Raw genomic sequence first — 27500 nt, forward strand, 5'->3', positions numbered from 1 at the left:
ACAGAAAAATGGAGAGTGTTGTGAGTGAAAGGAAGGCATCAATAAAGAAATAACATGGGACAGTGAGGAGACATTCCTACCCAAAGGAGCTGATGTGTTGCCTGGCTGGAACTAGGTCTAGATGAGGCAGGCCCAGACTATGGAGATGCTTAAAAGTCAGGCAGAGAAGTGAAGATTTTCTAAGATGGAAAATAAGGCATTGCAGTTTAAGGGCCAGGTTAATTTGGGGGAAGAAGTCAAGATGAGTTGCCTGGAAAAAAATCAATACCAAAAAATTCCCCTATTAGGTCAAAATTAACAATTACCGTGGTATTGAAAAGGAATATTTATGGTACTGTGTTTTGTTCTTAATGCTGCTAACACAATTCTTCCTGGAATACTGAAGGTGAGGGGGAAAGCTGAAGGCAATGGGGATGAGATCCAGAGACAAGTGGGGGGATTGGAATTTGCTATGAGGGCATGAGATGATAGCAGGTGCAAGTGAAGATCAATTTTTCGGTTTTGACAAACAGAGAAGATGAGAGATTTTGAGTCTCAAGGTGAGGTACCAGCTAAGAGTGATTATGGAAAATGGTTATGGGACAATTAAAGAGAAAAAAAGAGAAGAAGAGAATACTAGGAAGAAGGAAACACTGTTAAGTTAATGCCAGTTTGAGGCTTAAGATCACGTATTTACAGTGAACCCAGTCCACACACCTGTGTGACTTTGACCCAGCAGCACTGAACTCCTCAAATGGAGGCCCAGAGAAGACAGAGGTAAGGTTCTTCCAAGGGTGGAGATCTGCCAGGTGAGTATGACAGATGGGGAGGGGGATTTAACTATATTTGCAAAGGACTGATCATTCATGGAATTACCTGGAGAGGAGGAAAATAAAATGAAGAAAAAGTGATGGGGATCAATGGACTGGCTGTCAAAATGACGCTGAAGAATTATACCCACAGGTACCCAAACAAGCAAACTGGGAGGACAGGAGGTTGAGGTCAGAGATCAGAATATCTGAAATTGAGACTTCAGATGGAGTCCTTTCTGGCAATGACAAGGTCCAAGGTATGACTATGGGACTAAGTGGTTCGGTTGGAATAAAGTTACTAACCATTAAGGTGGATGATCACAAGAGACCCAAGGTTAGCCCTGACAGCCTGTCCTTCTTAAATGATTGTCTTTGATGAGAACACAGCTATGATCCATTCTGGGCATAGCAAGAACCACAAACCTTATTGGTTCTTACACCCTGCGATGCTCCACAATCCCTTTACTAAAAGTGAATGGGTACTTTTTTTTTAGGACATAGGATGACGCCCTATGGTATATAAACACATGGAAAATCTCATATAATTCAGGAGGCCAGGGTTAGGTGGGGTACAGAGGTGTGGCAATGAGAGCTTGGGGGATGAAAAGGTGGCATGGGACCCTTTTGGGGCAGGAGTGAGGGGGTTTTAAAAAGAAATAAATGAAGGAGGGAAAGGAGGGCTGCTTTCTAAATCTTCTCTTAAAGGCAGTACTGGTTAATTTTTACATACTGCCCACTGAAGTTGGCATGCCTCAAAGAGAGATTATTATCTGAAATTCATCAGATAAATTTGATTTTATCATAATCAGTTCTTTTACTAAGACCCCTAAGAACCTAATCTATTTCAGAAAGGATTACCAAAAAGGTTTTCTGCTGAGAGCTCAAAACAGGATCTGACTTCAAGCTAGATGAGAACAGATTCTTTGTTACTCAGTGGCTGCCCAATAGCAGAAAGGTCACTACGTACTTGTTAAATTATGAACAATAAAATTAGCCTCTGCCTTCCTGTGGCTGTTCAGGGCAGATACTACCGTACTTGGGCCAGAAATGCTCACTCAGCCATATGAGTGTATTAAGCCATCAATAATTTCTGTTCTTTTCCATGCTTTTTTACTGTTAGGCTCAGTGCCCACCTCTGGGGACAAGCAAAGGGGAAAAGATTAAAGTCCATGTTGCCCTTTCTTCGTTTATCCAACAAATATTTATTGAGAATTTCCTATGATTTGGGCTTTCTGCAGATGCTCTGAATAAAGACTAGAGGTAGTAACAGCCCTCAAGAGATCACAAGCCAGTGAAGACGGAGAAAAGGTACTTTCAAAATTGAGGAGATGTAATTACTAAGATTCATTCATTTCTTCTATAATTTTGTAAGCTACCTGCCAAGTACTTTGTTAAGCCCTCAGAATGAATACAGATATATAGAGATAGTCCCTATCTTTACTGAGTCATGATCTGAGCAAAGAGGAGGAAATCCTGCCTCGGGTAATCAGGTAAGTCTCCTTAGAGGAGCTGCCTTCTGTTGAATCTGGAATAATAGACCAGAAGCCTCAAACAAAGAGGCATGGGAAAACATTCTGAGCAAAGCATCAGAATCAAGTAATCACAATGCATTTAAGAAACTGCCATAAATCAGAATGGATGGAGCTAATGTCTAGGTGTGAGGGAGCAGTGAAAGATGAGGCATGTTCATCATTTTTAAAAAAAGTTAAACTTACTCTGGAGATGATGATACACTACTTAAGGATATTTAAGGATTTTTTTTTTTGAACAAGGGAATAACATGATTGGGCTGCGACTTGGATAGATCATTTGGTAGCAATAAGGAAACTGGCTTTATGTCACCCAACATAAAAGCTAGGAGTACAAATAGAAGCTCAATGCAAGGAGTACAAATAGAAGTACAAAATAGAAGCTCAGTGCAAGGATCCCAAGAAATAATAAAAATCTGAATTAAGACAACAGCACTGAGGATAAAAGTATGATATAGAGTGAACTTGAGAAATGTTTAGTAAGAATAGACAGGATTTGGGTGGATGGTTAGAGTAGAAATAAAAGGATTAGAGGAGTCAAGGTTGACTTTGACTAGATCGTGGGACAGGTAGCCCGATATAACAACAGGAGATGAAGCATGCTTCAAGGTAGATACAGTTTTCAAGGTAGACACACCATAATGCAGTTTTTGCACTTAGGGAAAAAAACTCAGTACAACACTTAGGTTAAACACATATGTTAAATGTATAGGAGAGAGGCCTTATCAAAATTCAAAACTTTGTTCCACCAAAGACTCTGTGAAGAGTATGAAAAGACAGGTCTTGTATCCAGAATATACAAAAAACTCTCAAAATTTAGTAGTCAATAAACAATCCAATTAGAGACTGGGCAAGATATTTCATCAAAGACAGGAAAAAGTATTTCACCAAGAGGATGTATAGCAAATAAGTACATGAAAAGTTGTTCAATGTCATTAACTATGTTAAAATTTTTTTAAATAAAAAATTAAGGCCACAATAAGATATCACCTATTAAAACAGCTAAAATAAAAAATAGTAATAACATCAAATGCTGGCCAAGATGCAGAGAAACTGGATCACTTAACCATTGCTGTGGGAATGTGAAGTGGTACAGCCACTCTGGGAAATAATTTGGCATTTTCTGAACAAAACTACCCTAGACTTATCATTCGACCCAGCAATTGAATACTTGGGCATTTATCCCAGAGAAATAAAAACTTATGTTTACACATAAGTTACAAAACCATGTTATAAAACCATGAATGTTTACAGCAGCTTTACTTGTAATAGCCTAGAAAATGGGAAAATAAAAAACTCAAACAGATATCCTTCAATGGGTAAATGATTAAACAGACTGGCATTTCCATACCATGGAATACAATTCAGCAAACAACTACTGATATAAGAAACTGGGATGTATTACATGGGCATTATGCTGAGTGAAAAAAAAAAAACAGTTTCAAAAGGCTACACACTATTATTAACATATTATTAACATTCTTGCATGTTTTATAAATACACACAAATGAGTACATGTCAAAGTGGTAAAATTTGAATAAGCTCTATGGATTTTACCAATATCAGTGAATTTTTACTTTTGTTTTTTATTTTATTATTTTATTACAAGATGTATTATGCAAGATGCTACCACTGAAGAAAACTAGGTTACAGCTACATAGGACCCCACTTTACATTTTTTTCAAATTTCCTGTGAATCTATAATTATTTCAAAATAAAAAAGGATAGATAGATAGACAGACAGACAGAGATGACACAGGAGTTTATTCTAGTACATAGATGGAGGGGTTTCCTTCCTCCCTAAGAAAGGATGAGGAAATAGGTACAGCTGCAAGGAAGCAGGTGGTGGGGGTGGAGGGCCAAAAGATGAAAGGTCCACACCAAGTGTTGTCTATTTTCCATACAGAGTAGGAGTCACTCGCTAAAAATGAGGAGGAGGAGGTGGGTACAAAGCTTGAGTAAGCTGAAGGTTTGGAATAACTCCTGAGGGAAATGGGAGAGGGCATTTCATAGAACTGTCACATTGCCTCAGTTTCCTTACCTCACATTATTGTCCACAGTGCTGTCTAGTAGAACTCTGCAATAACAGAAATGGTCTTAACTGTGCTGTTTAATACAACAGCCCCTAGCCACATGTGGCCACTGGGCGCTTGACTGACTGAGGAAGTGATTTTTACCTGTATTTAATTTAAACAGCCACATGTGGTTAGTGGCTACCCTATTGGACAATGAAGCTAACAGATGCACATAATAAAAGAGCCATAAATTTTCAACCCACAGTACCATGCTTTTGAATGGTTAGTGAATATTCAGACCTAATATCCAAAGCATATAATTTTCTTCCCTTTCTGTTGTCATTCATCATTCAGTTTGTACCAAAGCTGCAAATCATTAGGAAATTCTTGATTCTCAAAGTCTCAGTAGCCAGTTTTCAAGCAATTATGTCTTCTGTTACTTCTGAATTTCATATCCTTTGTCATGTTCATATGCAAACAACTTGGCAGCAAAGTCTTACTGAAGCCTTTTCAGGTCTGAAACCACACCACATATGTTTTTCAGAACCTTCTAAGGCTCAAATGAGCCTACTTACTCTCAGGGTATGGCTGAAGCACTGAGACAATTCTAACAGGTACACAAGCCAATGACAGAACAACTTCCATACTGGACCACTGACTGACTACCCAACTTCAACTCATACCACTCTCCCCAGATCTCACTAAGTTTCAAACCCACTAGCTGCCTGACATCCCTGAAACACAGCAGACAGGTTTTCTGGCCTCGAGGCACTAAATGCATGACTTCAATTAGTAAAGGAGCAGGAATCCCCATTGTGGCACAGTGGAAACGAATCTGACTAGTATCCATGAGGATGCAGGTTTGATCCCTGGCCTCACTCAGTGGGTTAAGGATTCAGCGTTGCCATGAGCTGTGGTGTAGGTCACAGACAGAGCTCGGATCCCGAATTGCTGTGGCTGTGGTGTAAGCCAGTAGCTGTAGACCGGATTCGACCCCTAGCCTGGGAACTTCCATGTGCCACAGATGCAGCCTTAAAAAGAAAAAAAGGAAAAAAAACAAAAAAGGTAAAGGAACAGATGAAGAGACAAACAGATAAAGTAAACAAAGTTCATGATAGGTGGTCCTCCCCACCATCACCACCAGTTCCAGGTCAGGCATTGTGGCACTGACCTTTGTCTGGCATCCATTCTTTACAAATCCATGGTCCACAGAAGGATAAAGAATGAAGAGTATCCATCTACGGCAACACTTACCGAATTAGCCTGACCCAACTCAACTCCTCATTCAAATATTGCAGAAACTCATCAGATGACATGATGGGGGGGAAACAAGGGTGTGACGATCACTCCAGAGACATTCCTCCCCAGGGCCCCTAATTCTACCAATAAAAACTGCTGTACAGCATGTTTTAGACGATTATCCTCTAGTCAGCAGTTCTTTGCAAGAAGTAAGCCCTAAGTTTTGTTGACTGAAGAACTTTCTGGGATTGCAACTTCCTAGATAAAGCAGTTTTGGAAATGGAAGCTTTCAGTGATTTCAATATGTGAACCAGCCTGGCCTCTGCTCATGTATTGGCTTTTTGAAACTGCTCTAAGGAGGGTTTGGAGTGAAGTAGGCCTTTTCCGTGTAACCTGAGAGCTTGGCTAATGACCCTCAAGTGTTTCTCTGATAGGGAAGACCAACCAACCAGAGCCTTTCTGGCATAGCTTGTGCATTAAAAATTGATGCAGCACTTTAAAGTTTAATATTTAAACAAAACGCTTAGTGTTTACCGGTACCGCACATTTTCATATGTATCAAATGTAAGGGAACGTCTATTGGGCTGGGGGAGCAATTACTAAGAAAACTGTCTAATATTCATGGTATATATATTCCTCAAAAGTCAATTTGGGGTTTTTAGCTTCTGGTTATTCTGGAATAATGGTTTTTCTTCAACCAACAGATAATATTTAGGCTAGAAACATGGTTGCCTGCCATCATTTCCAAAGGACACAGCACTGGCAAACCCTCAAATCTTGGCTTCTACACCAGCCATTCTCAACCTTTATTTTCTATAAGACATTGAGGATCACCACTAGCTGTAAATGATAATACAAAAGTCCAATAATTTTTTAAAAATGCAGGTACACTAAACAGTTTTTCTGAGGGAGGGAATAAAAGGTGCCTGGCAAAAACAAACATGGACCAAAATGTCAAAAAAATAGGGAATGGGCATCTATACATAATGAGTGCCAAAGTCCCTCATTCCACCCATCACTCTGACACCCTCGCTCAAGAATCAAAAATCCCAGGACAGAGGGCCTGAGAGGTCAAGCTTAAGTCACCCATTGCCAATTACTCAGGCCAACTGCCTGACCCTGGTTATACAGAGAGATGGGAGAAAAAGCCTCCTTTGGCGACAATTATTTTTTAGCCACCATCACTCCTGAGTTTGTACTATGCTGGGGATACAGCTGTGAAGCAAAGAGATGAAGTCTCTGCTCTCATGGTACTTACATTCTAGACCATTTGGAGACCCAGCACTCCGGGCAAGGAGAAGAGCATTGGCAAAGGCTCAGAGGCTGGAATGGGCTTGACATGCTAGAGGAATTGGAGCAATGAAAGCAATGGAGAGAAAGCCATGCTTTTCCCTGCTGATATTTCCTTCCGTGTAGCAGGAGCTCCACCAGTACAGCACAGGTGGCTATCAGACTTATTCACCCATTCACAGTGGAGGAGGAAACCCCCCATGGGAAACAGGTGCTCTTAAGGAAGGGAACAGCCTTCTTATAGATAAATGTCGACTAGATTTCATCCCCATCTAACTTGGTGTGTACTCTTCAGAGTCCTGAAGGGATTCTGTATTTCACTATCCCATATCACTCTTATTTAAGTAAACTTATTTTCTTAATTGTTCCGGCCAATTAAATGTGCTAAGGAGATTTCCAAAGGCTGTGGGGTAGGGCAGAAGAGCTGAAAGAAATGCCTCTGAGGTATTCCAGCTTTCTTAAGTTTACTAAAGCAGCCTTCCAAAGGCTGTAAGCAGCAGAGGAGGGCAGACATTTCCAGGCAAGAACAGAACTAGAAAAGCAAAAAGAACTCCTCAGAAAACTGACAGCCAATCTATAGAGCAGAGATCACCCATAGCTCAAAAACCAGAGAGTTCACCTGGTGAAGTAAAAAAGAGATTTCTGGAATCTCATTAGTGTTCAGATCTAATCTTCACTGAAAAGAAAGTTCCTCCTACTTTCAAAATAGCTGAAGCCAGTGGAGAAGCAAATCAAGCTAAAGTTGCAACAAAGCCCAGACCCAAATGAATTATAAATTAGTGTTCTCTACTTAGCTGCCTGAAAGAAGAATGGGTACGTCCTTTTATGGAAATAAATGTTCTTGATCTTAATCTCAACTGTTATTTTAGAGAAAGCGGCTGGTATACACTCAAAAATTACAAGTAACGTGAAGTAGAAAGAAAATGTGACCATGAGATGTCAAGACAGAAACTATCATTGGAAACAGACCCAGATGGAGGAATTATTAGACAGGGACTTTGAAATAACTATGATAAATATGTTAAAACATCTAGTGAACAGTGTGGACAACACACATTAGCACATGGAGCAGAGAAAAGGAATTTATAAAAAGAAACCAATAGGGAGTTCCATCGTGGCATAGAGGAAACCAAATCCTACTAGGAATCATGAAGTTGTGGGTTCGATCTCTGTCCTCACTCAGTGGGTGAAGGATCCAGTGTTGCTGTGAACTGTGGTGTAGGTCACAGATGCGGCTCAGATCTGGCATTGCTGTGGCTGTAGTGTAGGCCGGCAGCTATAACTCCAATTAGACCCCTAGCCTGGGAATCTCCATATGCTGCAGGTGCAGCCCTAAGAAGCAAAAAAAAAAAAAAAAAAAAAAAAAAAAAAAGAAGAAGAAGAAGAAGAAGAAGAAACCAGTGGAAATGCTAGAAGTAAAAATTATACTATGAATAAATAATTCACTTAATGGGCTTAAATGGAGAGTGGACATTGCAGCAGGAAGAAATTGTAAACTTAAAAACAGATCTAAAGAAACTATGCAAAAGGAAATACAAAAGGGAAAAATAATGTGAAAAAGTGGAATAGATCATTTGGGATCTGAGGAATATCAAACAGACTAATATATGTGTTATTCAGGACCTAGAAGAAAAGAGAAAATAGGGGCAGAAGAACTATTCAAAGAGTTAATGGTCAAGAATATTCCAAAATTGATTAAACACATCAACCTCAAGCAAAACAAATACAAGATCAGCGAACCTCAAACAAGATTAAAACAACGACAACACCTAGGCATAGCATAGTCAAAGAGCTGAAAACCAAAGATGAAAATAAACTTTAAAGCAGTCAGAGAAAACTGACATGTTACATACAGGAGACCTGACTTCTCATCAGAAACAATGGAGGACAAAAAAGAATGCAATAACATTATTAAAGTATCGAAAGAAAAAACTATCTACCTAGAAAATATTTTTCAAAAATTATAATAAACAAAACATACAAAAGCTGAGAGAGTTCATTGCAAACATCTGCACTATAAGAAATTCCAAAAGCTAGAAGCAAATGATACAGGGTAGAAACCTTGATGTGCAGGAAGAAATCAAGAGCCCCAGAAAAAGCAAATACCTAGGTAAATACAAAAGCTCTTATCTTTAATATTTTTAAATTTTAAATTTCTCAAAATACTATTGACCATTTGAAGCAAAGATAATAATAATATCATTTATCCCCCAAATTAAGCCTTTACTCTGACTTCCCTACATAAACTCATGGTAATCAAATGGTTGTAAGTTTCTCCTTATAGAGTATACCAGTTAATAAGTGAAGTAGGGAAGATAGAGTTAAAATATCAACACTCTGCAACCTCTAATGAATTAAGGGATTTAGGCAAATATCATCAAGGGCTGCTAACAAAACAAAAGAAGGAAAACCAGGCATTCTATGACTTAATGCACATACACTCACCACCACCTATGGAAGTTTTCTTGCCAAAAATAATTCAACCCCAATCTGATTAATCCTCTAGAGTTGACAGACTCTAGACCTTAACTACCAATTTATGGAAAATACTGAGGACAGAATATTCTCCAAGAGGCATCATATGTGAGTGTATGTAGCCACTCACAATAAACATTCTTAATCATATACTTTTTTCTAAAAAAAAAATAAGAGAGAAGGGTACTTTTTTTCATTTTATGCCCCATCTGAGAATACTGAATACTAAATGCATTAAATGTATGTCTATCATGTGTATTTAACACATTTAGTTAAATTGAATTAAATTTCCTGGAAAATGACACAGATATATTTTGAATGCCCTAAAGGTTAAAGCCTAATTTTAATCTGTAAATCTAGAAGGAAAAAAAACCCCTCCAATTAAAGAAAAGTCACAGCCAGGTTTCACCTGCCACTCACCTAAACTTGCCAGAAAGACCTTACTGAAGAACGTACATGCTCAAAGAACAAGATACCCATTCTTGATACTACCAGACACCCTGCTCAGCCTCAAATGTCATCTCATTTCCCAAAAGAAATACTAATGAACAGGACATATTATAGATCTTCTCCCAACTAATAAAAAAGTGATGCAATTTAGAACTTATGCCTCAAGATCCACCACATGTCCTTTGTAGCACTATGAGCACCTTCAGATATTTACCAAGAAATTGGAAAAAAAAAAAAAAGTGTTGACTACGTAGTAGTGACTTGACTTAGAATGCATTATTCCAGGTGATTTTTATATTAGCACACCTTACTCTCATATTTCAACTTTCTACTGTAACTGAAAAAATGGGAATCATTTTCTCTAAGTAAAACTCAGCAAAATAAGAAACAATCCACTAATACGTGAGCTATAGAAACATGTAAACATGTTTTAAAGGGAAGTGCACAACAGCTGCAGCATCCTTAACCATACTGGCTGACCGTCTCCAATTCACCCACCATAACTGATTTAATATGAGAGTATAATTAGTACTGCTGATTACTATCTGGTGCCAGAGATCCCCAATGCCCCACCTTCATGCTAATTAATCTTGAAACCTTTCCAAGCTTTCCTCTATCCTGCCTGCCTCTGTTCCCTGCCTCAGCGCACACGTAGCATTCTACTCAAACAGCACAACAAGAATGGCATCACTAGGTCTTGTACACAGTTGGGACTCAGGAAATGTTTGTTTACTAAAATCACTGCTCCTTCATCACAGCAATTCTCATTAGAATGGAAAACTAAGAGCCAAGATTTAGGCTTGGGTCACTTTAACCAGCATTGATTTTTTAAGATCATGGAAACCCAAGTGTTCACATTATAACTAAAAAGCAATCTTTAGAAAACCAAGAGAATCATCACAGGGATAATCTGTTGGGAACACCCAGCGTTTGGCTCCTGAAAAATGATAAGCTATACCATTAACATGTCACTGGTCTAAATGAAATCAGTGCAAATCTAACAGAAGTAGTCAGTGATGCTATTAAAAATTAGGTCAAAAGCTTAAACACACTGAATGATCTCTGATCTTTTACATGAATATAGTTTACACTGAAGTATTTGCCAAGTAATTAAGTACATGTGATAAATGGCAGTGCAATTATTATACTCAATAAAGATAGATTCACAGCTTTTGCATCTTGTGACCCCTTCCTCATCTGCCCCGCCCTTTTGACAAATTCTACAACCTCATAAATCAGCATTACTGTTCCATTCTAAGTGACTCCCTAAAAACAGTGAGCTTTTTCTAAGAGCTACCACTGCAAAACAGTGGTTTAATGTTCTTCTCACTAGAGTTACAGTGGTAAAGGGCAGGTAGAGGAAATTACCAAGAATGGACTTAAGAATCATAAGAAGCAAGGTCAAAATATTCCATTTGGAAAAATCACAGTTCTCCACCCATTAAGGCAAGTTCTGTATCTCTTACATTTCCTAATGGAAGGTACATACCACTGCCCTGGAGAGCTAAACTTTCTAATTCAGAAAAAAAAGATCTTCAACTATATTGAATGTATATATTTCAACTTAAAAAATAAAAACAAAAGATAACAGTCTTGTAATTCATCTACTTAGTAACTCTTCTTGAACAGGGAGAGAAGAAAACAGTTGAGGACTGGGGTTCTGTGGCTTTTTTCATCTGCAGCACTAGCTTCACTTGAAGAGACAGTGACTGTAAGCCTCAAGACGGATCTGATAAGTCTTACAAAAGGGCCTGGTATGATGCTCCTACATCACACAGAAAACACTTTCCATCTCAACATGCCTCTCTTCATATGTGCCTAACAACATCTGTGAGAATGGTCATGGGACTTCAGCATGTTGGCAAGAAAGAGTAAATTCAGGCAGAATCATCTTAGGCTTTCCAAGGGCTTTACCCACTTCAGAGTACTTTAACCACGATGCAGCTCTCTCAAGCACTTCTCTGCCTCATCCTTCACCAAGTCCACTTTCTCCCTCTCTCCCTGACTGTGGGCATTTCTCAAACCTCACTTCTTATCGACCTCAAATCTTCTCTTGCCACATTTCCCCACAGAACTCCATCTGACCTCATGCTAATGATTCTCACATTTTTCTCTGCAAAATCAGAAATATCTTCTACCTACTACAAGTTTAAAAACTGAAGGAAGAAATATAGAAAATAACTCTGGTGTGTTTGTGCAAAATTAGAAATGTCTGCACTGGCAAAAGTAAACAAAAATTAAAAGGCAAACAATAAACCAGAACAATATTGCAATAAGTAAAATGATTTAACATAAAGATTATAACAAAAAATAAATATTATGATAGATAATTCACAAAAGAAGAAATGTATATCTCATACATATATGGTAGAAAAAATACACTTAAAGAAATGCAAATTTAAACAACTTAAATAGAAAAATAGCCATAACTGTGACTGATAATCCATGCACAAAAATGCTCATATTGTGTCATTACCATAATATTAAATTGGAAACCATCTCAATGTCCAACATGTTGTAATGGTTAGATAATTATGGTACATTACTAGAACACACGGCAAGGCTTTAAGGGATCTTCAACTATTTCTAAAACAAAATATATTTTCCCAAATAGTGAAGATCTAAACTGTTTGAGGAGGCTTTCAGTTAAATATGACAGATTGGATAACTGCATTAATTTTGTTTGCTTCTAAAAGTCCACTAAAATAACTATAAAGAGCTGAAGACTAAGGATAAAGAACCAGAGAAGGGAATGTGATAATTCAACAAAATTTCAGGAAGTGGAAAGCAGATGAAGCCAAAATTGACTTGGCAGAGTAGAAGGAATCTGAAACCCAAGTGCCTATGGAGCAGAAACCAAAGAGAAAATGCTGATACAACCCCACCCAAAATCCCTGAAAGGCTCAGAAATAAGGCTCAGCTACAGTGGGGGAGAAGCAAGTGGTAAAAACTGGTTGAAAAATCTGTGTGGGAAAAAATTAGAGGTCCAGGTCCTCCCTCTCTTTGAGCAGGGAGGCAACAACATTTAACTGTCCCCCAAAGAGATAACAGTTCTTTCTCTGAAGCACTGAACTTCAAACAAAAACAAATCAGAACCTGAGGCATCAAGATAAAGAATCACTGTTTATAATGATGGAGAGTAAGAAACACATGTTAAAAAATTTCTGGGAGTTCCCGTCGTGGCTCAGTGGTTAATGAATCCGACTAGGAACCATGAAGTTTTGGGTTTGATCCCAGCCTTGCCCAGTGGGTTAAGGATCTGGAGTTGCTGTGAGCTGTGGTGTAGTTTGCAGATGCAGCTTGGATCCTGCAGTGCTATGGCTGTGGTGTAGGCCAGCGGCTACAGCTCCAGTTAGACCCCTAGCCTGGGAACCTCCATGTGCTACAGGAGCAGCCCTAGAAATGACAAAAAGACAAAAAATAAAATAAAATAAAATAAAAAATTTCTGTTCAAAATATCAAAAATTTTAAAATATTTCTGGTGTCAATGAGGAAAGGGATGCATTAACTGTGAAACAGCCACACAGTGGAGTACCATGCAACCATGAAAACAGAATGAGAAAGATCTCTATATACCAGTATGGAGAGATCTCCAGGATGTATTAAATGGAAAAAGAAAAAAGCAAGTTGTGGAACAGAGTGCATAGCATTCTACTTTTTGTGAAGGAAAAACAGGAAGAAAAACATACTTGCCTATTACTGCAAAAATAAACATGGAAGGATAAGCCAGAAACTAGTTAAAAAAAAAAAAAAAAGAAAAGAAAAGGAGAACAGAGGAAGAATCAGAATACATAAAGATGGAGGTAAGACTTCTTTGAATATATATATTCACAAATTTTGATTTTTGACTCATGTAAATGTTCTTTACAATTCAAAAATAATTTTTTTTTTTTTTTTGCTTTTTCAGGCCACACCCATGGCATATGGAGGTTCCCAGACTAGAGGTCCAATAGGAGCTACAGCTGGCAGCCTACACCACAGCAAGAGCAACACGGGATCTGAGCTGTGTCTGTGACCTACCCCATAGCTCATAGCCATAGCAACACCAGATCCTTAACCCACTGAGGAAGGCCAGGGATCAAACCCACAACCTCATGGCTCCTAGTTGGATTCATTTCCACTGTGCCATGATGGGAGCTCCCTACAATTAAAAAATAAAATTAATTGAAGAGGGAAAGAAACTAAATGCTGGATTTAAAACAAAACAAAGTGAAATATATGTATTATTTTTTTAACATAACCACATAGAGGACAAAATTATCTCAAGTGACTTTTAAGCTTAGTACAATGCTATCCATCATTAGATATGTTATAAAGACAAAAACTATAAAGAAATCTTAATCTTCGCTTGGTTTTTTGTAATGGTAATACCAGTGCTATTTTTTTTAATACTGTAGGGTAAAGGAAATAAGTAAATTTGGTAGTGTTATCAGGAACTAAAATTGCTAATGTAAGAAAGAAGAGATACATATTCAAATCAAAGAAGGTAAAAAAAAAAGTCTGTAATGTTAAGTTTGAATTATAAATATCATTATAAACTCATTTTTAAAGATATATTTCCTAATTCTATCCCCTGACAGAGTCTGGAAGCAAGGAAACTCCTGTACCAATCATACCATCTGGCACCTGGATCTTGGTTTCTAAATACCACTTCCCAAGAAAAGGAACCAGAGTTTCTCTGAGAAAGGTCTGATAGCAAATCTGGGGCAGGGAAAAGTACATAATGGGATAACTTGTTTTACCAGAAAGCAAGGAAGCACTCACTAAAAGTATTACAAGGTCATAGCAATAAAACACAGTAACTAGCTCTTAGAGTTTCGACTGGTCAAATCTGTAAAAATTTTAGCATCCAAAAAATCGCTATAATGAATTATTGAGTAGTCAATGTATGAAAAGCCATGCATGTGTATTCTTAAAGAAAGCAAAAGAAAAACAATTTTTACACCATTGGAGATGACTATTACTTTGACTACTTACTCTGAAAACTGGAAATTAAAAAGGGAAAACTAAGTAACTGCCCCCATAAAAGGAAAGATATTTAATTCCCATAACATAAAGGAAAACTTCTATACAGAATTATGTCAACTAAAGTGTAGAACAAAAGATGAAATTTTTAAAATCACCATTTTGCAGCCCTCAGTGAAGTAACTGAGAAAAGTATAATCAGTATATATGAAAACCATTAATTAAAATATTACTAGGAAAAAAAAAGATTACTAGGGAAAACTCATCAAAGTTGGTATAGAGGGAACATATCTTAACATAATAAAGACCCTTTATGACACACCTACAGCTAACATGATACCCAAAGAGGAAATACTCAAGGCTTTTTTTGTAAAATCAGAAACAAGACAAGGATGCTCACTCTCATCACTTCTACTTAACATAGGATTGGAAGTCCTAGCCATAGCAATCAAACAAGAAAAAGCGGATACAGGAAGGCAAGATGGTGGAAGAGTAGGGGGATGTGCTCACCCTCTCCCACAAACACACACAAAAAACACATCTACATGTTAAACGACTGGCACAGAACAGCAACTAAACACTGGCAGAAGAACTTAAACTTCCAATAACGGCAAGAATGTCATGACATAACTGGGTAAAACAAGAGAAAAGGGGAGAGTGAGAGAAGGGGAATCGGGACCAGATGAGTGCACCCAAAAGGGAACTGTGAAGGAGAAAGGGAACCCACACCCTGGAAAGTCACCTAATTGACGGAAAGATCAACTGAGTCGGAGGAATCTCCAGACACTGCGAAGAGCAAAGCAGTAGGTCTGAGAACTGAAAAGCAGAGTGAGAGCCGAACAGATCATTTGAACTACTGGCATAGTCACCAAAAAATGGAGATGCTCAGGTGGGGGCTGGGCTCAGAGACCTCGGCTCCGGAGGTTAATCCCCAGGAGCAGGCTGGGGTTGGTGGCTCAGAGACAGCCTGGGGGACTTGGAAGCTATTGGTCAGGTTGGCAGTGTGGAAAAAGCCTGGGGGACTCTCAAGTGGTTGGTCAGGTTGGGGGTGCTGAGACAGCCTGAGGGATTAGGAATGGGTGCTTTGAGGTGGAGGGAGCACTAGCTAAGGGCTGGGGAGTGGAAAGCCACAACAGAGGGAACCTGGGAGAAGAGCTGGACCCACAGGAGAGACAAGGCATGAGTGTTGGGGAGGGGAGAGGAGGAGGGGTGGGCCACCATAGAATACTCCTTGTGCCCCAGCAAGCATGCTTGCCTGCCAGCTAGCAGAGAGCAGTACTTCCCAGTGCATCCCCCCTCCCCCTACTCCACGAGCATGCCTGACCTGAGGCCACCTGCCATCCCAGAGGGCTGGCCTCACCACTTGCGGGAATCTGACCACCTCAGGAGCTTTCCCTACCCTGGCTACACCCCCATGGAGCAGCACGCAGCACCACCAGCCCCCTGGAAAAGCCCCACAGCCCAGAAACACCACAGCAAGCTCTGTCTGGCCATGGGAAGTCTGCATTCATTGCAGTGCATACCTGCCAGTCCCACCTGCCCTTGGGAAGTCCTCCTTTGCTTCAGAGTGACCCTGCTAGCCCTGCCCACTCTTGAGAAATGCCCCACAGCCTCAAAGAAAACGGGCCAACACCACCAGCCCTTGGGAAACACTCCACAGCAGTGACAGGGCAAACCCTGCCCAGCCACGGGGAGTACACCTAGACCAAGAAAAGAAAATAACAAGCAAGATGAAGAGACTCAAAAACCATTCCCAGTTAAACCAATAGGAGAACTCACCTAAAGCAGTCAACAATGAAACAGAACTCTGCAGTCTGACAGACTTGGAGTTCAAAAGGGAGATACTGAAAATACTGAAGGAATTAAGGGAAGATATGAACAGTAATGCAGACTCCCTAAGAAAGGAACTAGAAAATATAAGGAGGAGCCAAGAAAAACTAGAACATTCATTTGCAGGGATACAAACTGAGCTAAGGGCAGTAAAAACCAGAATGAATAATGCAGAAGAATGAATTAGTGAAGTGGAAGATAGAATAATGGAAATCACCCAAACAGGACAGCAGACAGAAAACCAAATGAAAAAAACATGAAAGCAATATAAGAGATCTACGGGCTAATATAAAGCGGGCCAATCTACACATAATAGGAATTCCAGAAGGAGTAGAAAAAGATAAGGGGATGGAAAATATATTTGGAGAAATCATCACTGGAAACTTTCCAAATCTAAAGGATACTGATTTCAAGATACAGGAAGCACAGAGGGCCCCAAACAAGTTGAACCCAAATAGACCCACACCAAGACACATTATAATAAAAATGGCAATAGTTAATGATAAAGAGAGGATCCTAAAGGCAGCAAGAGAAAAGCAAAATGTCACTTATAAGGGAACCCCCATAAGGCTATCAGCTCATTTCTCTACATAAATTCTACAGGCCAGAAGGGAATGGCAAGAGATATTTAAAGCACTGAAAGGAAAAAAATGTCAACCTAGAATACTCTATCCAACAAGAACATCATTTAAAATAGAAGGGGAAATAAAAATTTTTTCCAATAAACAAAAGCTAAAAGAATACAGCAATACAAAACCCATTCTAAAGGAAATATTGAAAGGGCTTCTCCAAATTAAAAAGAGAGAGAGAGAGAGAGAGAGAGAGAGGAAGAACTAGGATGGAGGAAACCACGATCAGAGAGCAGTCACTCAAATAAGCCAGCATACACATTTAATCATGAACATGCTTCAAACAAAATAAAATTAAAAAGGAAAAAAAAAAGAGTCATCAAAATCATAAAATGTGGGCAAGGGAAGTAAGGAAATAAATAGCTTCTTAATTTTTTTTTAATTTTAGTATGGTAATGAAGTGTTTGAACCTACAGGACTATCAGGCTAAAACATACAATTATAGGAAGGAGTTAACATACTTTAAAAACAGGGCAACCACAAATCAAAACCAAACATTACATTCACAAAAAAATGAAAAGAAAAACTCTCAAGCAGAAAATAATTGGAGACCATCTAACCAAAAAAAGAAAGAAAGAATGGAGAATCACAGAATCAATTGAAAAACAAGGTTTAAAAAGGCAATCAATAATCATCTATCAATTATCACCTTAAATGTCAATGGACTGAATGCTCCAATCAAAAGACACAGAGTGGCTGAGTGGATAAAAAAGCAAAAACCTTCAATCTGCTGCCTACAAGAAACTCACCTGAGGACAAAGGACACATATAGATTGAAAGTGAGGGGGTGGAAAAAATATTTCATGCCAATGGACATGACAGGAAAGCAGGAGTTGCAACACTCATATCAGACAAACTAGACTTTAAAATGAAAGCCATAAAGAAAGACAAAGAAGGACACTATTTAATGATTAAGGGATCCATTTGAGAAGAGGATATTACTATCGTCAACATATATGCCCCAATACAGGGGCACACAGATACATACAACAAATATTAACAGACATAAAGGGAGAAATTGATGCGAATATAATCATAGTAGGAGACTTAAATACCCCACTTACATCAATGGACAGATCCTCTAGACAGAAAACCAATAAAGCAACAGAGATCCTAAAAGAAACAATAGAAAAGTTAGACTTAATTGACATCTTCAGGACACTACATCCAAAAAAAATCAGAATAGACATTCTTCTCAAGTGCACATGGAACATTCTCAAGAATTGATCACATATAGGGGCACAAAGCTAACCTCAAAAAATTTAGGAGCATAGAAATTATTTCAAGTATCTTCTCTGACCACAATGGTAGGAAACTAGAAATCAACCACAGGAAAAGAAATGAGAAAAAACATACTACATGGAGACTAAACAACATGCTACTAAAAAACCAACGAATCAATGAGGAAATCAAGAAGGAAATTAACAAATACCTCAAGACAAATGATAATGAAAACACAACCCCTCAAAATCTATGGGATGCCACAAAAGTAGTGCTCAGAGGGAAATTCATAGCAATACAGGTCTTCCTCAAAAAAGAAGAAAGATTTCAAATTGACAACTTAACCCACCACCTAAATGAATTAGAAAAAGAAGAACAAAAAAGACCTAAAGTCAGCAGAAGGAAGAAAATTATAAAGATCAAAGAGGAAATCAATAAAACAGAGATTCAAAAAACAATAGAGAAAATTAATAAAACCAAGAGCTGGTTCTTTGAAAGGTAAACAAAATTGACAAACCCCTGGCTAAACTCACTAAGAAGTGAAAGAACCCAAATAAAATTAGAAATGAAAAAGGGGAAATCACAATGGATACTGTAGAAATACAAAAAACCATAAGAGAATACTATGAACAACTATATGCCAACAAATTTGACAATCTGGAAGAAATGGACAACTTTCTAGAATCTTATAGTCTGCCAAAACTGAATCAAGAAGAAAACAGACCAAATGAACAGACCAATAATTAGAAATGAAATTGAATATGTCAAAAAACACTCCCTACAAACAAGAAAAAGAAATAAAAGGCATCCAAATTAGAAGGGAAGAAGTAAAACTATCAGTATTTGCAGATGACAAAATACTATACATAAAAAACCCCAAAGTCTCCACCAAAAATACTGTTAGAACTCATAAATTAATTCAGTAAAGTTGCAGAATAAAGTTTGACATAGTCATCAAAACACTATGGTACTGTCATAAAGACAGACACACAGATCAATGGAACAGGATAGAAAGCCCAGAAATAAACCCATGCTTATGGTCAATTAATCTGTGACAAGGGAGGTAAGAATATACAATGAAGAAAAGACAGGCTCTGCAATAAGTGGTGCTAGGAGAACTACAGCTACATGGAAAAGAATGAGATTGGAACATTTCCTAACATCATATACAAAAATAAACTCAAAGTGGATTAAAGACTTAAATATAAACCGTGAAACCATAAAACTCCTAGAAGAGAACACAGACAGAACATCCTTTGACATAAATCATAGTATTATTTTTTGGGGGATTTGTCTTCTAAGGGAAAAAAATAAAAGCAAAAATAAACAAATGGGACTAATTAAACTTAAAGCTTTTGCATAGCAAAGGAAACCACTGACAAAATGAAAAGATATCTTACTGAATGTGAGAAAATATTTGCAAATGATATGATAAGGGGTTAATATCCGAAATTCATAAATAGTTCATATAACACAATATCCAAAAAAAACCCATAAAAGATTGCTAGGGAAAAGACAGTGTCATATACCACCCCACAGAATGCTTGCTAATTGCAGAAGGGAAGACAGATCTTTACAATGAAGAGATCTAGTGCATCACTGATGTGGGATAATCTGCCATTTTGTATCTTCTGATGTGATGCAATATGAAGAACATCACTTATGAGTCTCATCAAGCTTTTAGATCTGACTTCCAGTTTACAGAAATTACAGAGGATAGAGGAACTAATTAAAAGAAACTCTGTCAAATACTACTCTGCACCACTTCAGATCCTCTCGGCCTCAGCTGTCTCCAGGGCCATTTTGTTTTGTTTCAGCCATCGTTGCAGAGACTAACTCAGGCCTGGGCTCTGATAAACTCTATATGGGCACCACCTCAAAGTGCAGCTTCTTATCCCAGGGCTTCCAGGTAGGGAGAGGTTTGAAATTCCGACAACCAGCTCTGGGCTTACTCACAAACTGGAAGGAGGAAGGACTTAACGTTCAATGGGAGGAGCTCCCATTGTGGCTCACTGGGTTAAGAACCAACATAGCGTACGTGAGGATATGGGTTTGATCCCTGGCCTTGCTCAGTGGGTTAAGGATCCAGCATTGTCACAAGCTATGGCATAGGTCACAGACACGCCTCAGATCTGGTGTGGTTATGGCTGTGGTGTGGGCCAGTTGCTGCAGCTCTGATTTGACCCCTAGCCTAGGAACTGCCATACACTGCAGGTGTGACTGTAAAAAGGAAAAACAAAAACAAAAACAAAAACCCACGCCATAGGGTAAACATAAATATTGCATCAGTGGAATATGAAAGCCAGTGGGTAAGTTCTTCATCCTTTCTCCTCCAGACAGATTATCTTGAGAAATAATCATTTACATGCTCTCTCAAATGATTCCACAAGATAAAGTAGTCATCATGCTTGACACCAGGTAGTGGGCAGTTTAGCAACACATCTTCAAATTGATTTACCCTCCTCAGCTGCCTTATGTCCCATCCACTACTGCTCCCTTAAGTTGCACTTCCTAATAAATTTTAAGCATAAAATTCTTTCCCTCAGGCTTTGATTTCTAAGGGAAGCAGGTTAGAAACAACTCAATGGAGAAACAATCAGACAAATACAGAATGTGGGACATTCTAAATGACAATAGGCCTAGTCTGTTAAAAAAAAAAGTACTGTCTGAAGTAGAAGGATGGAATGACTAAAAGAGACTAAACAAACAAAATGGCCAATTGCAGTGTATGAGCCTTGATTGGATCCAGTTGAACAAAACTTGTTACAAAAGATATACAGGGAATAAACAGGGAAAGTTGAATAGGGACTAGGTACTAGGTAATCTTAGAAATTATTATTGTCAATTTTCTTAAGTATAATTATATTTCTTAGGTGTGATTAGCAGTTAGAAGAATAGTCTTAGGAGTTACATGCTGAATATTTAGGGCTGATGTGTCAATGTCTGCAACCAACTTCTTAGTATATACTTTTGTACATTAAGAAAAATGGAACTATGTTAATAATGGTTGAATCTGTCATGTTAGTAATTGCTGAAGCTAAGTACTGGATATGCTTTATGATACCTATTACACTGGTCTTTAAGATATTCTGTATGTTTGAAATTTTTCATTAAAATTTTTGAATAAAAGTGGTAATAGTTAAAAAGATAAATCCTAGCTACATATTCAGAACTATTCATTCCTCAAAAGACAAAATTTTTACTAGTGAATTAAGTAAACCAACCAGGCAGTGAGCAGATCTTTCAAAAGGCAAGATAAGAAGAGATAGTGCTGCCTAGTATATTGGAGCAAGATGAGTGGGAAAGAGGCTGGGAGGTGCAGGAGAAGAAGAAAGCATAAAATCCCAAAATACATATCTGTAAGAAGATTTTTTTTTCTAATTATCCCCATGTTTGAAAAATAAAAGTTTTAACTTAAACCAAGAAGCTTGAAGATTTCAGTTTGTTTAACTCCAGTTAAGACGACCAAAAATTTCTAGAACAGAAACTGGTTATACATAAGCACTCGAAGAAATATGCTGTGAGCACACTACCCACATAGCATACTGAAGGCAGTTCAAAAAATGAATCTGGCTCAATTTCCTAGAAAAATGGCACCATCTACTGGTTGGGCAAAGGCAAAATTCATAGACCTGAGCTGTCTCTTCCACAGGTCAAGGAAACCAGTTCCATACTGCAAAACTTTCGGGGTTCATCTTTGTGACTGAGAAGCAGTCGGAATACTTTCTACGGACGTTTGTTTATTCCTTAGGCAGAGGGATAATCTCTTTCATTTCATTTCATTGCCTTAAAATTCCACATGAGATGCTTAGAATGCTTCTTCTCATTTTTTGTAGAGAGTGGCAATATAGACCGAACCCTGGAGGTAATATTACTAGAGTGGAACACTCTTATACCATTCCACCTCTTGATACCCATTCATTTACTGAATATGATTCCAACACATCTGTTCTCAAATTTGCTTTTCTTTATAGAAACATCCAATAATGTGGTGATAAATTCAACTCGATATATTAGTTATGTCCCCAAGGAAGAGACAACCAAGATTTCAAAACCTGAAATAGCCTCAATGTGGTCACAGATCTAAGAGGGTTATGTGTCCAGAATAGACTCTGGACAAATACAGATTTGGGCTCAGATAAATCAAATTCTTCTCTAGTTTCTTAATCTGGTGGGCTTTAATAAATCTAGGAAATTTAAGCAGCTGCTTCTCCTATTTTTTTCCTTCCTTAAGCCCTACATTGGTTCTTTCCTGACTCAATAAGCAGAGACATGGTCTCCTAAGAAAGAAACAATTTGAACCCTTTTACGGGCTGAGTTTTGTCCCTCCAACACTTATGTGGTAGTCCTAACAGTCAGTACCTCAGAATGTGACTGGGTTTTGGACATAGGACCTTTAAATAGGTAATTAAAGTAAAATGAGGTCATTAGGATTGGCCCAGATCCAATATGACTAGTATTCTTAAAAGAAGAGCAAATTAGGACATGCACACAGAAGAAAGACCATGTGAAGATAGAGAGAGAAGCCAACCACCTGCAAGCCAGGGAAAGAGGCCTCAGAAGAAACATCCTGCTGACACCTGGATCTCAGACTTCCAGCCTCCAGAATTGTGAGAAAATAAAATTTCAGTTGTTAAGCCACCTAGCCTGTGGTACTTTGTTATGGAAGCCCTAATTAACTATTATAAACACCATCTTTTTACAGCAGCTGAGAGAGGAAAGCAAGAGGAGTGACAGAAAATGGTCCAAAAGAAGCATATCACGGAGAGAAAGAGCTTTGAATGCCTATATCACTCCCACTCAAGCTCCAACCACTATGGCTCATGCTGAGTTTCTGAGGACCCCACTATGTCTTAGACCTACATCAGAGATTCTCCTTCTTGGAACTGAAATAAGATTGAGAAGCTGTGAGCTTCATCTAGAGGTTAGAGAATGCAGCCAGCAATTAAAGTGTCTATTGCCCTTTACATACTAAATGGCAAAAAAACATGTGCTGCTGAACAACATGTGCGGCTGTGAACTTGGAAAGGAAACTTTTCTTTCAAGCTAATTGTTATTTCTTTTTTTCTAATCACAAAAGTAAAACATTTTCATTACTGAAAATGCTAAAGATATAAAATATAAAGAAAAGCATGGTGTTTATAATCCTCACCAAGAGACAACTATCCTTTACCATTTAAAAGTGTTTCATTCCAGTCATTTGTCAGTGCATTTGTTTGACCAAATTAGGTCCAGTTACAGAGTTTCCTATTCTACATTTTTCACTTACACACTGATAAAAAATTTTCTCAATTCACTAAACAGTATTCTTTCCCCCATATTCTGAGGACTTATGCGATCCTTAGAAATGAGGTCAGTGATAAAGATCCAAGAAGGGGCCGGGGGGCTCACCAGCTCCATGTGACCACTACCAGCCACCAAGGAAAGGGTGTCAACTCAGAGTCACTGGTATTTGCTGACCAGTCCTCTCTCACTTCTGTGGTGGACACAGGCAATGCATTTGCTGGAGTTATCTGGAGAGGCTAGCGCAATAACTGCAGTCGTGCAAACACAAAGAAACCTCCCTCTTTATTCAATTAGCTGCAGAAGAGGTTCATTTCATTAAACAGAGACTCTGGGTCTCTCCAGTTCTTTTCTCATGACCCACTTTGCTTTGAAACTTTCACATTCCTTTAATGAAAATTTCACCCTGCCTTTGACACCATACTAATGTTGCAAGTTATCTTCTTTGTCTTAACTTCCTTGGTCTCTGGAGAATCAAGATCTGTTTCTATCCAGGCCCTATACCCAGTCTCTGCCACAGGCGGAAACTGTTCTTGAAAGGCCTACCTGAGAAATTTTTAAGACCTGCCTCTTCTTGCCCTTTTTTCCATTCACTCTACTTGTACAATTCACTTAGATAAAACCAAGGCCAAGACCAACGACTGCTACACACACACACACACACACACACACACACGCACACACTCATGCAACCATACCCAGCTCTCTTCATTTTCCTTCTGAACTCACAGGAGCTTTGAGTGTTTCTCCCTTTACAGTGCAGCGCCAGGCCCTGTTCCAGGCACTGTATCATGATTAACTCAGTTAACCCTCACAGTAAACCCTCTGAGGTGGTACTGTCATTATCCACATTTTAAAAAAGTTTTTTTACTAATAGTTGATTTACAATTTTCTGTCAATTTCTGCTGTACAGCAAAGTGACCCAGTCATATATATAGTGATATATATATACACACACACATTCTTTTGCTCCTATTACCTTCCATCATGTTTATCCACTTTTTTTTTTTTTTGTCTTTTTGCCATTTCTAGGGCCCCTCCCGCGGCATATGGAGGTTCCCAGGCTAGGGGTCGAACCGGAGCAGTAGCTGCCGGCCTACACCAGAGCCACAGCAATGCAAGATCTGAGCTGCGTCTGCAACCTACACCACAGCTCACAGCAACGCCGGATCGTTAACCCACTGAGCAAGGGCAGGGATCGAACCCGCAACCTCATGGTTCCTAGTCGGATTCATTAACCACTGCACCACGACGGGAACTCCCCTATCCACATTTTTAAATAAGAGAAATCAGAGGAGCAGAAGTAAAATGACTTACCTAAGACCACACCACTAGGAAGTGAGTGAAGCAGAACTTGAACCCAGGCATTTTGCTCCAGGGTTTGTGTGCTTCATGACTACAATTTACTACTAATAACGGTTAATATTTATTGAGAATTTACTCCGTGCCAGATGTTGTGTAAAACAGAATATCATAACGCTAGGGAGGAGGTATCTGTATTAGCTCCACCTCACAGTTCAGAAAACTGGATGTATTACAGTCATTTCACCTTCTTAACTAGTCAATCACTGGCTTTACTGGCTATGTTACAGTAGGATTTTTTCTGGTTTTATTTTTAATTTATTTTTTAAATATTTGTTTTTACATACAATAAAATTCATTTTTGATGTAATGTTCTACAGAAAAATGCAAACAGGCATGTATCCACCACTATAATCGAGAAACAAAATGGTTCCAACACCCCCAAAATTCCCTTGTGTTGCTCCTTTCTAGTGAAGCATTCCCCAACCGCATCCCCTGGCAACCACTGACCTGCTTTCCGACCCTGCAGTTCTGTCTTAAAACCACCCAGCCTGTTTTCTATCACACCCTTCTCTGCATTTGAATGTGATTAAGTTTTTTATAGACTTCCTAATATTAAACTATCCCTTAACATTTAGAATAAACTTCTTTAGCCATGGTGTATTTTCTCATAATGTACTTTTGGAATCTATTTTGCTAGTGTTTTAATTAGGATTTTGCATCAATGATTTTAAGTGAGGTTAGTCTGGTTTTCTTTCTTGTGCCCTCTTGGTCAGGTCTTTAGATCAGTGTTATACTGGCCTAATAAAAATAGTTGGGATGCTTCCTCCTTTCCCTGTGGTATGGGCTAGTTAAAATAACATCAGATTCCTCTTTTCTACAGAGGTTCACCAGATAGCTTTTCAACAAGTGAAAGGAGGTTTTCAGATACCAGACAGATAAAGGATGTCTCTATAACTACACAGGTCTCCCTTAATTTCCACCCTTCACTTCACTTCCTTCTCACTCTCACCCCCTTTCTTCTGCTTCTCCTAAGAGTCTCAGCAAGAGTTTGCTTTTTATAACTTGCCCTTTTTGGTAGTGTCCTAATTTTACCTGAAAAATGCCAGTTATCACATATTTAACTTTCTTAATCATAAGTGTCATATTAAAGAGTTCATTTGAACATTACAAAAGTCTTCAACAAAGAAGTTACTTCAAAACAATTTTTGTAGTAGGAGAGATGGGTGGGGTGTTCAAAAGCCTGCAGAATATTTCCCAGCAACCCATGTCCAACCTAATTCCCCTCTCTGATTTGGGGTTGTTCAATATTATGATGAGAAGAATTTGGTAAGCAAAAATAAGACTATATATTTTTTATTTTTATTTGCTTTTATTTTATTTTATTTTATTTTATTTTAGGGCTGCACCTGCAGCATGTGGAAGTTCCCAGGCTAGGGGTCAAATTGGAGCTATGGCTGCCAGCCTACTCCACAGCCACAGCAATGCAGGATCCAAGCCACGTCTGCGACTTACACCACAGCTCATGGCAACGCCAAATCCTTAACCCACTGAGCAAGGCCAGGGATCAAACCCAAAACCTCATGGATCCTAGTCAGGTTTGTTAACTGCTGAGCCACGAAGGGAATTCCCAAGACTATAAATATTACATGCATCATCAGTTATGTTTATAGAAGCAAAGTGAAAAGAGGAGAAACAATTCTGAGCTGAAGGTGCAGACATGGTACATGAAGGGAATTTCATAGCATGAAGTGTGCATTTAACTGCACTTATGCAGATGTGGCCTCAGAGTGAAATACGCTAACTGCTTTTAAAAACTCAATACTGAGTTCCCATTGCAGCCCAGCGGTATTGAACCTGACTAGTATCCATGAGGACTCGGGTTCGATCCCTGGCCTTACTCAGTGAGTTTAATGATCTGGCATTGTCATGAGCTGTGGTGTAGGTCGCACATCTGGTTTGGATCCCGCATTGCTGTAGTTGTGGAGTAGGCCAGCAGCTATAGCTCTGATTCGACCCCTAGCCTGGAATTTCCATATGCCACATTGCGGCCCTAAGAAGCAAAAACAAACAAAACTCAATACTATTTTCAGACAATGGTATGCTATAAAATATTTTATTTTTGAGAATTTTATGTACTCTATTTCTGACTCTATCAAATTTTTTTGTTTCTTTTTTTCCTTGAAGAGTAAACTCTGAAGAGTCTACTTTTAACATTTTTTTTTACAATTCTTTAGGATAACAATCATTAAATTATAGTGTTTTAGATGTTACTTTACATAAGTTTTAAATGAGAATCTTATTTGCTTGTAAAATCACACAGAGGTCTCTTATTTGTTTAGCCCCCTTGCATTTGCAATAAAATCTCTTATATTTAAAATTTTTTATAAAAACTACAATCTCACCTAGTCAGAGAAATACCGTTAAGAAATCATATCCAGAGCCATAAGTCACTTTAAAAACTGGTGCACCACAGATCTT

General features: G+C 38.5%; 1 protein-coding gene and 1 long non-coding RNA gene across 8 annotated transcripts in view; both read right to left on the minus strand.

Moving 5' to 3' along the window:
• The window catches only part of LOC146407070 (uncharacterized), a 43633-nt gene extending 25305 nt beyond the window's left edge, over positions 1-18328 (minus strand). Inside the window, exon 1 of the long non-coding RNA XR_014823042.1 lies at positions 18278-18328. This is a non-coding gene — a long non-coding RNA (uncharacterized LOC146407070). The remainder of the gene's footprint in view (positions 1-18277) is intronic.
• The window catches only part of PRUNE2 (prune homolog 2 with BCH domain), a 372059-nt gene that overhangs the window by 319493 nt on the left and 25066 nt on the right, over positions 1-27500 (minus strand). The gene's annotated exons all lie outside the window — the stretch shown is intronic.

Source organism: Sus scrofa, chromosome 1, assembly GCF_054392235.1.
Source record: "Sus scrofa isolate SSC_HxYL_T2T_F1_AM1 chromosome 1, Sscrofa_HxYL_maternal_Yorkshire_Landrace_v2.0, whole genome shotgun sequence".
Lineage (NCBI taxonomy): Eukaryota > Metazoa > Chordata > Mammalia > Artiodactyla > Suidae > Sus > Sus scrofa.